Source organism: Notothenia rossii (assembly GCF_949606895.1).
Source record: "Notothenia rossii genome assembly, chromosome: 4".
Taxonomy (NCBI): domain Eukaryota; kingdom Metazoa; phylum Chordata; class Actinopteri; order Perciformes; family Nototheniidae; genus Notothenia; species Notothenia rossii.
The window spans coordinates 95639342-95650049 of NC_136902.1; the positions used below are offsets into that span (position 1 = coordinate 95639342).

General features: G+C 34.4%; 1 protein-coding gene across 2 annotated transcripts in view; it reads right to left on the minus strand.

The window, feature by feature from the left end:
- Positions 1–8481, minus strand: part of LOC307037543 (NLR family CARD domain-containing protein 3-like) — a 50749-nt gene extending 42268 nt beyond the window's left edge. For both annotated transcript variants that reach the window (XM_079678526.1, XM_079678524.1), the window contains exon 1: positions 8404–8481. The gene's annotated coding sequence lies outside the window, so the exon portion shown is untranslated. The remainder of the gene's footprint in view (positions 1–8403) is intronic.
- Between the last annotated feature and the right edge of the window lie 2227 nt (positions 8482–10708).

Here is a 10708-nt window from a genome sequence, read left to right on the forward strand (position 1 = left end):
TGAACAAATCTAACTCTAAAGTCATCTGAACTAGTCTAACTCTAAAGTCATCTGAACTATACTAACTCTAAAGTCATCTGAACTAGTCTAACTCTAAAGTCATCTGAACTAGTCTAACTCTAAAGTCATCTGAACTATACTAACTCTAAAGTCATCTGAACTATACTAACTCTAAAGTCATCTGAACTATCCTAACTCTAAAGCCATCTGAACTATACCAACTCTAAAGTTATCTGATCTAGTCTAACTCTAAAGTCATCTGAACTATACTAACTCTAAAGTCATCTGAACTATACTAACTCTAAAGTCATCTGAACTAGTCTAACCCTAAAGTTATCTGATCTAGTCTAACTCTAAAGTCATCTGAACTATACTAACTCTAAAGTCATCTGAACTATACTAACTCTAAAGTCATCTGAACTATACTAACTCTAAAGCCATCTGAACTATAATAACTCTAAAGTCATCTGAACTATACTAACTCTAAAGTCATCTGAACTATACTAACTCTAAAGTCATCTGAACTATCCTAACTCTAAAGTCATCTGAACTATAATAACTCTAAAGTCATCTGAACTATACTAACTCTAAAGCCATCTGAACTATAATAACTCTAAAGTCATCTGAACTATACTAACTCTAAAGTCATCTGAACTATACTAACTCTAAAGTCATCTGAACTAGTCTAACTCTAAAGTCATCTGAACTATCCTAACTCTAAAGTCATCTGAACTATAATAACTCTAAAGTCATCTGAACTATACTAACTCTAAAGTCATCTGAACTATACTAACTCTAAAGTCATCTGAACTATACTAACTCTAAAGTCATCTGAACTATACTAACTCTAAAGTCATCTGAACTATACTAACTCTAAAGTCATCTGAACTATACTAACTCTAAAGTCATCTGAACTATACTAACTCTAAAGTCATCTGAACTAGTTTAACTCTAAAGTCATCTGAACTATACTAACTCTAAAGTCATCTGAACTATACTAACTCTAAAGTCATCTGAACTATACTAACTCTAAAGTCATCTGAACTATACTAACACTAAAGTCATCTGAACTATACTAACTCTAAAGTCATCTGAACTATACTAACTCTAAAGTCATCTGAACTATACTAACTCTAAAGTCATCTGAACTATACTAACTCTAAAGTCATCTGAACTATCCTAACTCTAAAGTCATCTGAACTATCCTAACTCTAAAGTCATCTAAACTATACTAACTCTAAAGTCATCTGAACTATACTAACTCTAAAGTCATCTGAACTATACTAACTCTAAAGTCATCTGAACTATACTAACTCTAAAGTCATCTGAACTATACTAACTCTAAAGTCATCTGAACTATACTAACTCTAAAGTCATCTGAACTATACTAACTCTAAAGTCATCTGAACTATACTAACTCTAAAGTCATCTGAACTATCCTAACTCTAAAGTCATCTGAACTATACTAACTCTAAATTCATCTGAACTAGTCTAACTCTAAAGTCATCTGAACTATACTAACTCTAAAGTCATCTGAACTATACTAACTCTAAAGTCATCTGAACTATCCTAACTCTAAAGTCATCTGAACTAGTCTAACTCTAAAGCCATCTGAACTAGTCTAACTCTAAAGCCATCTGAACTATACTAACTCTAAAGTCATCTGAACTAGTCTAACTCTAAAGTCCTCTGAACTAGTCTAACTCTAAAGTCATCTGAACTATACTAACTCTAAAGTCATCTGAACTAGTCTAACTCTAAAGTCATCTGAACTAGTCTAACTCTAAAGTCATCTGAACTATACTAACTCTAAAGTCATCTGAACTAGTCTAACTCTAAAGTCCTCTGAACTAGTCTAACTCTAAAGTCATCTGAACTATACTAACTCTAAAGTCATCTGAACTATACTAACTCTAAAGTCATCTGAACTAGTCTAACTCTAAAGTCCTCTGAACTAGTCTAACTCTAAAGTCATCTGAACTATACTAACTCTAAAGTCATCTGAACTATACTAACTCTAAAGTCATCTGAACTAGTCTAACTCTAAAGTCATCTGAACTATACTAACTCTAAAGTCATCTGAACTAGTCTAACTCTAAAGTCATCTGAACTATACTAACCCTAAAGTCATCTGAACTATACTAACTCTAAAGCCATCTGAACTAGTCTAACTCTAAAGTCATCTGAACTAGTCTAACTCTAAAGCCATCTGAACTATACTAACTCTAAAGTAATCTGAACTATACTAACTCTAAAGTCATCTGAACTATACTAACTCTAAAGTCATCTGAACTATACTAACTCTAAAGTCATCTGAACTATACTAACTCTAAAGTCATCTGAACTATACTAACTCTAAAGTCATCTGAACTAGTCTAACTCTAAAGTCATCTGAACTAGTCTAACTCTAAAGTCATCTGAACTATACTAACTCTAAGGTCATCTGAACTATACTAACTCTAAAGTCATCTGAACTATACTAACTCTAAAGTCATCTGAACTAGTCTAACTCTAAAGTCATCTGAACTAGTCTAACTCTAAAGTCATCTGAACTATACTAACTCTAAAGTCATCTGAACTATACTAACTCTAAAGCCATCTGAACTATACTAACTCTAAAGTCATCTGAACTAGTCTAACTCTAAAGTCATCTGAACTATACTAACTCTAAAGTCATCTGAACTAGTCTAACTCTAAAGCCATCTGAACTATACTAACTCTAAAGTCATCTGAACTAGTCTAACTCTAAAGTCATCTGAACTAGTCTAACTCTAAAGCCATCTGAACTATACTAACTCTAAAGTCATCTGAACTAGTCTAACTCTAAAGTCATCTGAACTAGTCTAACTCTAAAGTCATCTGAACTATACTAACTCTAAAGTCATCTGAACTATACTAACTCTAAAGTCATCTGAACTATACTAACTCTAAAGTCATCTGAACTATACTAACTCCAAAGTCATCTGAACTATACTAACTCTAAAGTCATCTGAACTATACTAACTCCAAAGTCATCTGAACTATACTAACTCTAAAGTCATCTGAACTATACTAACTCTAAAGCCATCTGAACTATACTAACTCTAAAGTCATCTGAACTATACTAACTCTAAAGTCATCTGAACTATACTAACTCTAAAGTCATCTGAACTAGTTTAACTCTAAAGTCATCTGAACTATACTAACTCTAAAGTCATCTGAACTAGTCTAACTCTAAAGCCATCTGAACTAGTTTAACTCTAAAGCCATCTGAACTATACTAACTCTAAAGTCATCTGAACTATACTAACTCTAAAGTCATCTGAACTATACTAACTCTAAAGTCATCTGAACTAGTCTAACTCTAAAGTCATCTGAACTATATTAACTCTAAAGTCATCTGAACTATACTAACTCTAAAGTCATCTGAACTAGTCTAACTCTAAAGCCATCTGAACTATACTAACTCTAAAGTCATCTGAACTAGTCTAACTCTAAAGTCATCTGAACTATACTAATTCTAAAGTCATCTGAACTAGTCTAACTCTAAAGTCATCTGAACTATACTAACTCTAAAGTCATCTGAACTAGTCTAACTCTAAAGTCATCTGAACTTGTCTAACTCTAAAGTCATCTGAACTAGTCTAACTCTAAAGTCATCTGAACTATACTAACTCTAAAGTCATCTGAACTATACTAACCCTAAAGTAATCTGAACTAGTCTAACTCTAAAGTCATCTGAACTATACTAACTCTAAAGTCATCTGAACTAGTCTAACTCTAAAGTCATCTGAACTATACTAACTCTAAAGTCATCTGAACTATACTAACCCTAAAGTCATCTGAACTAGTCTAACTCTAAAGTCATCTGAACTAGTCTAACTCTAAAGTCATCTGAACTAGTCTAACTCTAAAGTCATCTGAACTAGTCTAACTCTAAAGTCATCTGAACTATACTAACTCTAAAGTCATCTGAACTAGTCTAACTCTAAAGCCATCTGAACTATTCTAACTCTAAAGTCATCTGAACTATACTAACTCTAAAGTCATCTGAACTATACTAACTCTAAAGTTATCTGATCTAGTCTAACTCTAAAGTCATCTGAACTATACTAACTCTAAAGTCATCTGAACTATACTAACTCTAAAGTCATCTGAACTAGTCTAACCCTAAAGTTATCTGATCTAGTCTAACTCTAAAGTCATCTGAACTATACTAACTCTAAAGTCATCTGAACTATACTAACTCTAAAGTCATCTGAACTATACTAACTCTAAAGCCATCTGAACTATACTAACTCTAAAGTCATCTGAACTATCCTAACTCTAAAGTCATCTGAACTATAATAACTCTAAAGTCATCTGAACTATACTAACTCTAAAGTCATCTGAACTATACTAACTCTAAAGTCATCTGAACTATACTAACTCTAAAGTCATCTGAACTATACTAACTCTAAAGTCATCTGAACTAGTCTAACTCTAAAGTCATCTGAACTAGTTTAACTCTAAAGTCATCTGAACTATACTAACTCTAAAGTCATCTGAACTATACTAACTCTAAAGTCATCTGAACTATACTAACTCTAAAGTCATCTGAACTAGTCTAACTCTAAAGTCATCTGAACTATACTAACACTAAAGTCATCTGAACTATACTAACTCTAAAGTCATCTGAACTATACTAACTCTAAAGTCATCTGAACTATCCTAACTCTAAAGTCATCTGAACTATACTAACCCTAAAGTCATCTGAATTATACTAACTCTAAAGTCATCTGAACTAGTCTAACTCTAAAGTCATCTGAACTATACTAACTCTAAAGTCATCTGAACTATCCTAACTCTAAAGTCATCTGAACTATACTAACTCTAAAGTCATCTGAACTAGTCTAACTCTAAAGTCCTCTGAACTAGTCTAACTCTAAAGTCATCTGAACTATACTAACTCTAAATTCATCTGAACTAGTCTAACTCTAAAGTCCTCTGAACTAGTCTAACTCTAAAGTCATCTGAACTATACTAACTCTAAAGTCATCTGAACTATACTAACTCTAAAGTCATCTGAACTATACTAACTCTAAAGTCATCTGAACTATACTAACCCTAAAGTCATCTGAACTATACTAACTCTAAAGTCATCTGAACTAGTCTAACTCTAAAGTCATCTGAACTAGTCTAACTCTAAAGCCATCTGAACTATACTAACTCTAAAGTAATCTGAACTATACTAACTCTAAAGTCATCTGAACTATACTAACTCTAAAGTCATCTGAACTATACTAACTCTAAAGTCATCTGAACTATACTAACTCTAAAGTCATCTGAACTATACTAACTCTAAAGTCATCTGAACTAGTCTAACTCTAAAGTCATCTGAACTAGTCTAACTCTAAAGTCATCTGAACTATACTAACTCTAAAGTCATCTGAACTATACTAACTCTAAAGTCATCTGAACTATACTAACTCTAAAGTCATCTGAACTAGTCTAACTCTAAAGTCATCTGAACTAGTCTAACTCTAAAGTCATCTGAACTATACTAACTCTAAAGTCATCTGAACTATACTAACTCTAAAGCCATCTGAACTAGTCTAACTCTAAAGTCATCTGAACTATACTAACTCTAAAGTCATCTGAACTAGTCTAACTCTAAAGTCATCTGAACTATACTAACTCTAAAGTCATCTGAACTAGTCTAACTCTAAAGTCATCTGAACTAGTTTAACTCTAAAGTCATCTGAACTATACTAACTCTAAAGTCATCTGAACTATACTAACTCTAAAGTCATCTGAACTATACTAACTCTAAAGTCATCTGAACTAGTCTAACTCTAAAGTCATCTGAACTAGTCTAACTCTAAAGCCATCTGAACTATACTAACTCTAAAGTAATCTGAACTATACTAACTCTAAAGTCATCTGAACTATACTAACTCTAAAGTCATCTGAACTATACTAACTCTAAAGTCATCTGAACTATACTAACTCTAAAGTCATCTGAACTATACTAACTCTAAAGTCATCTGAACTAGTCTAACTCTAAAGTCATCTGAACTATACTAACTCTAAAGTCATCTGAACTATACTAACTCTAAAGTCATCTGAACTAGTTTAACTCTAAAGTCATCTGAACTATACTAACTCTAAAGCCATCTGAACTAGTCTAACTCTAAAGCCATCTGAACTATACTAACTCTAAAGTCATCTGAACTATACTAACTCTAAAGTCATCTGAACTATACTAACTCTAAAGTCATCTGAACTAGTCTAACTCTAAAGTCATCTGAACTATACTAACTCTAAAGTCATCTGAACTAGTCTAACTCTAAAGTCATCTGAACTATACTAACTCTAAAGTCATCTGAACTAGTCTAACTCTAAAGTCATCTGAACTATACTAACTCTAAAGTCATCTGAACTATACTAACTCTAAAGTCATCTGAACTATACTAACTCTAAAGTCATCTGAACTATACTAACTCTAAAGTCATCTGAACTAGTCTAACTCTAAAGTCATCTGAACTATACTAACTCTAAAGTCATCTGAACTAGTCTAACTCTAAAGTCATCTGAACTATACTAACTCTAAAGTCATCTGAACTAGTCTAACTCTAAAGTCATCTGAACTAGTCTAACTCTAAAGTCATCTGAACTATACTAACTCTAAAGTCATCTGAACTATACTAACTCTAAAGTCATCTGAACTAGTCTAACTCTAAAGTCATCTGAACTATACTAACTCTAAAGCCATCTGAACTATACTAACTCTAAAGTCATCTGAACTATACTAACTCTAAAGTCATCTGAACTAGTCTAACTCTAAAGTCATCTGAACTATACTAACTCTAAAGTCATCTGAACTATACTAACTCTAAAGTCATCTGAACTATACTAACTCTAAAGTCATCTGAACTAGTCTAACTCTAAAGTCATCTGAACTATACTAACTCTAAAGTCATCTGAACTATACTAACTCTAAAGTCATCTGAACTATACTAACTCTAAAGTCATCTGAACTATACTAACTCTAAAGTCATCTGAACTATACTAACTCTAAAGTCATCTGAACTATACTAACTCTAAAGTCATCTGAACTATACTAACCCCAAAGTCATCTGAACTAGTCTAACTCTAAAGTCATCTGAACTATACTAACTCTAAAGTCATCTGAACTATACTAACTCTAAAGCCATCTGAACTATACTAACTCTAAAGTCATCTGAACTATACTAACTCTAAAGTCATCTGAACTATACTAACTCTAAAGTCATCTGAACTATACTAACTCTAAAGTCATCTGAACTATACTAACTCTAAAGTCATCTGAACTATACTAACTCTAAAGTCATCTGAACTAGTCTAACTCTAAAGTCATCTGAACTATATTAACTCTAAAGTCATCTGAACTAGTCTAACTCTAAAGCCATCTGAACTATACTAACTCTAAAGTCATCTGAACTATACTAACTCTAAAGTCATCTGAACTAGTCTAACTCTAAAGTCATCTGAACTAGTCTAACTCTAAAGTCATCTGAACTATACTAACTCTAAAGTCATCTGAACTATACTAACTCTAAAGTCATCTGAACTAGTCTAACTCTAAAGTCATCTGAACTATACTAACTCTAAAGTCATCTGAACTAGTCTAACTCTAAAGTCATCTGAACTATACTAACTCTAAAGTCATCTGAACTATACTAACTCTAAAGTCATCTGAACTAGTCTAACTCTAAAGTCATCTGAACTATACTAACTCTAAAGTCATCTGAACTAGTCTAACTCTAAAGTCATCTGAACTATACTAACTCTAAAGTCATCTGAACTATACTAACTCTAAAGTCATCTGAACTAGTCTAACTCTAAAGTCATCTGAACTATACTAACTCTAAAGTCATCTGAACTATACTAACTCTAAAGTCATCTGAACTAGTCTAACTCTAAAGTCATCTGAACTAGTCTAACTCTAAAGTCATCTGAACTATACTAACTCTAAAGTCATCTGAACTATACTAACTCTAAAGTCATCTGAACTAGTCTAACTCTAAAGTCATCTGAACTAGTCTAACTCTAAAGTCATCTGAACTATACTAACTCTAAAGTCATCTGAACTATACTAACTCTAAAGTCATCTGAACTAGTCTAACTCTAAAGTCATCTGAACTACACTAACTCTAAAGTCATCTGAACTATACTAACTCTAAAGTCATCTGAACTATACTAACTCTAAAGTCATCTGAACTATACTAACTCTAAAGCCATCTGAACTATACTAACTCTAAAGTAATTTAGTCAAACTAAACAGTTGTTCTTTCCTCTGAGTTTTGTTCCAGCGATGCAGTGAACACAACACATGAGTACAGCAGCACCTCTACTGTTCTCAGTTTAACGCTCTGACACACACATGATGAAAGCTGTTCTTACCTTCTGAAGCTGAAGAGAATCTGCTGATGAGTGACGTGAAATGAATCAGCAGCTCCAAGCAGAGACAGAACTAACATGTACAGTGGGGAAAAAAAGTATTTAGTCAGCCACCAATTGAGCAAGTTCTCCCACTTAAAAAGATGAGAGAGGCCTTTAATATTCATCCTAGGTATACCTCAACTATGAGAGACAGAATGAGAAGAAAAAATCCAGAAAATCACATTGTCTAATTTTTAAAGACTTTATTTGTAAATGATGGAAAATAAGTATTTGGTCAATAACAAAAGTTCATCTCAATACTTTGTTATATACCCTTTGTTGGCAATGACAGAGGTCAAATGTTTTCTGTAAGTCTTCTCAAGGTTTTCACTGTTGCTGGTATTTAGGCCCATTCCTCCATGCAGATCTCCTCTAGAGCAGTGATGTGTTGGGGCTGTTGCTAGGCAACACGGACTTTCAACTCCCTCCAAAGATTTTCTATGGGGTTGAGATCTGGAGACTGGCTAGGCCCCTCCAGGACCTTGAAATGCTTCTTACGAAGCCACTCCTTCGTTGCCCGGGCGGTGTGTTTGGGATCATTGTCATGCTGAAAGACCCAGCCACGTTTCATCTTCAATGCCCTTGCTGATGGAAGGAGGTTGTCACTCAAAATCTCACGATACATGGCCTCATTCATTCTTTCCTTTACACGGATCAGTGGTCCTGGTCCCTTTGCAGAAACACAGCCCCAAAGCATGATGTCCCCCCCCCCATGTTTCACAGTAGGTGTTCTTTGGATGCAACTCAGCATTCTTTCTCCTCCAAACACGTCTAGTTGAGTTTTTACCAAAAGGTTCTATTTTGGTTTCATCTGACCATATGACATTCTCCCAATCCTCTTCTGGATCATCTAAATGCTCTCTAGCAAACTTCAGACGGGCCTGGACATGTCCTGGCTTAAGCAGGGGGACACGTCTGGCACTGCAGGATTTGAGTCCCTGGCGGCGTAGTGTGTTACTGATGGTAGCCTTTGTTACTTTGGACCCAGCTCTCTGCAGGTCATTGACTAGGTCCCCCCGTGTGGCTCTGGGATCTCTGCTCACCGTTCTTGTTTCTCATGTTGACCCCACGGGGTGAGATCTTGCGTGGAGCCCCAGATGGAGGGAGATTATCAGTGGTCTTGTATGTCTTCCATTTTCTAATAATTGCTCCCACAGTTGATTTCTTCACACCAAGCTGCTTACCTATTGCAGATTCAGTCTTCCCAGCCTGGTGCAGGTCTACCATTTAGTTTCTGGTGTCCTTTGACAGCTCTCTGGTCTTGGCCATAGTGGAGTTTGGAGTGTGACTGTTTGAGGTTGTGGACAGGTGTCTTTTATTCTGATAACGAGTTCAAACAGGTTCCATTAATACAGTTAACAAGTGGAGGACAGAGGAGGCTCTCAAAGAAGAAGTTACAGGTCTGTGAGAGACAGACATCTTGTTTGTTTGTTATTGACCAAAAACTTATTTTACAGAGGAATTTACCAATAAATTCATTAAAAATCCTACAATGTGATTTCCTGGATTCTTTCCCCCCATTCTGTCTCTCATAGTTAAAGTGTATGTAGGATGAAAATTACAGGCTTCTCTCATCTTTTGAAGTGGGAGAACTTGCACAATTGGTGGCTGACAAAATACTTTTTTGCCCCACTGTAACTCCCAGCAGGAGGTCTCCACAGCTCTGTTGATTCACATACAGTCTAACCCTCTGTGTTCATCTTCAGCTGAAATATGAGCTCCTCTGAACTCTGGAACCAACGAGCTGGAGCACCTCAGGTCAAACATTAACAGACAGCATCAAACGTTATCATCTTGATAATAAAGGTCTATTGTTTTATCCTCAGTCTTTTATTAACAGGGAAATAAAAAAGACAAGGTGAAATGTATTCATTCAGTCTGTTTTATCTTTGTAGAATATATACAACAGGGGTGAACCTTCACCCTGAAACACTCAGATAAAAAAAAAAACGATTTAATTATATAAATAAAATGTAAATAAAATGAATAAATGAGAATGGTATCTGTGTTGTTGATCTGTAATCATCATCATCATCATCATCATCATCATCATCATCATCATCATCATCATCATCATCATCTTTATTTAAAGAGACTCTTGGTCCATTATTACAAGACATACAACACTCAAATATAAATTAAAAAAGGCAGTTATACCAATGTTTCCACAGAGGTGACTGGTATCGTACAGCACTGAGACATGGATTTGAAAGCAGCATAATGACAGAGTTATGAGAAACATTCAATCGACAGTCATTCAGATTAC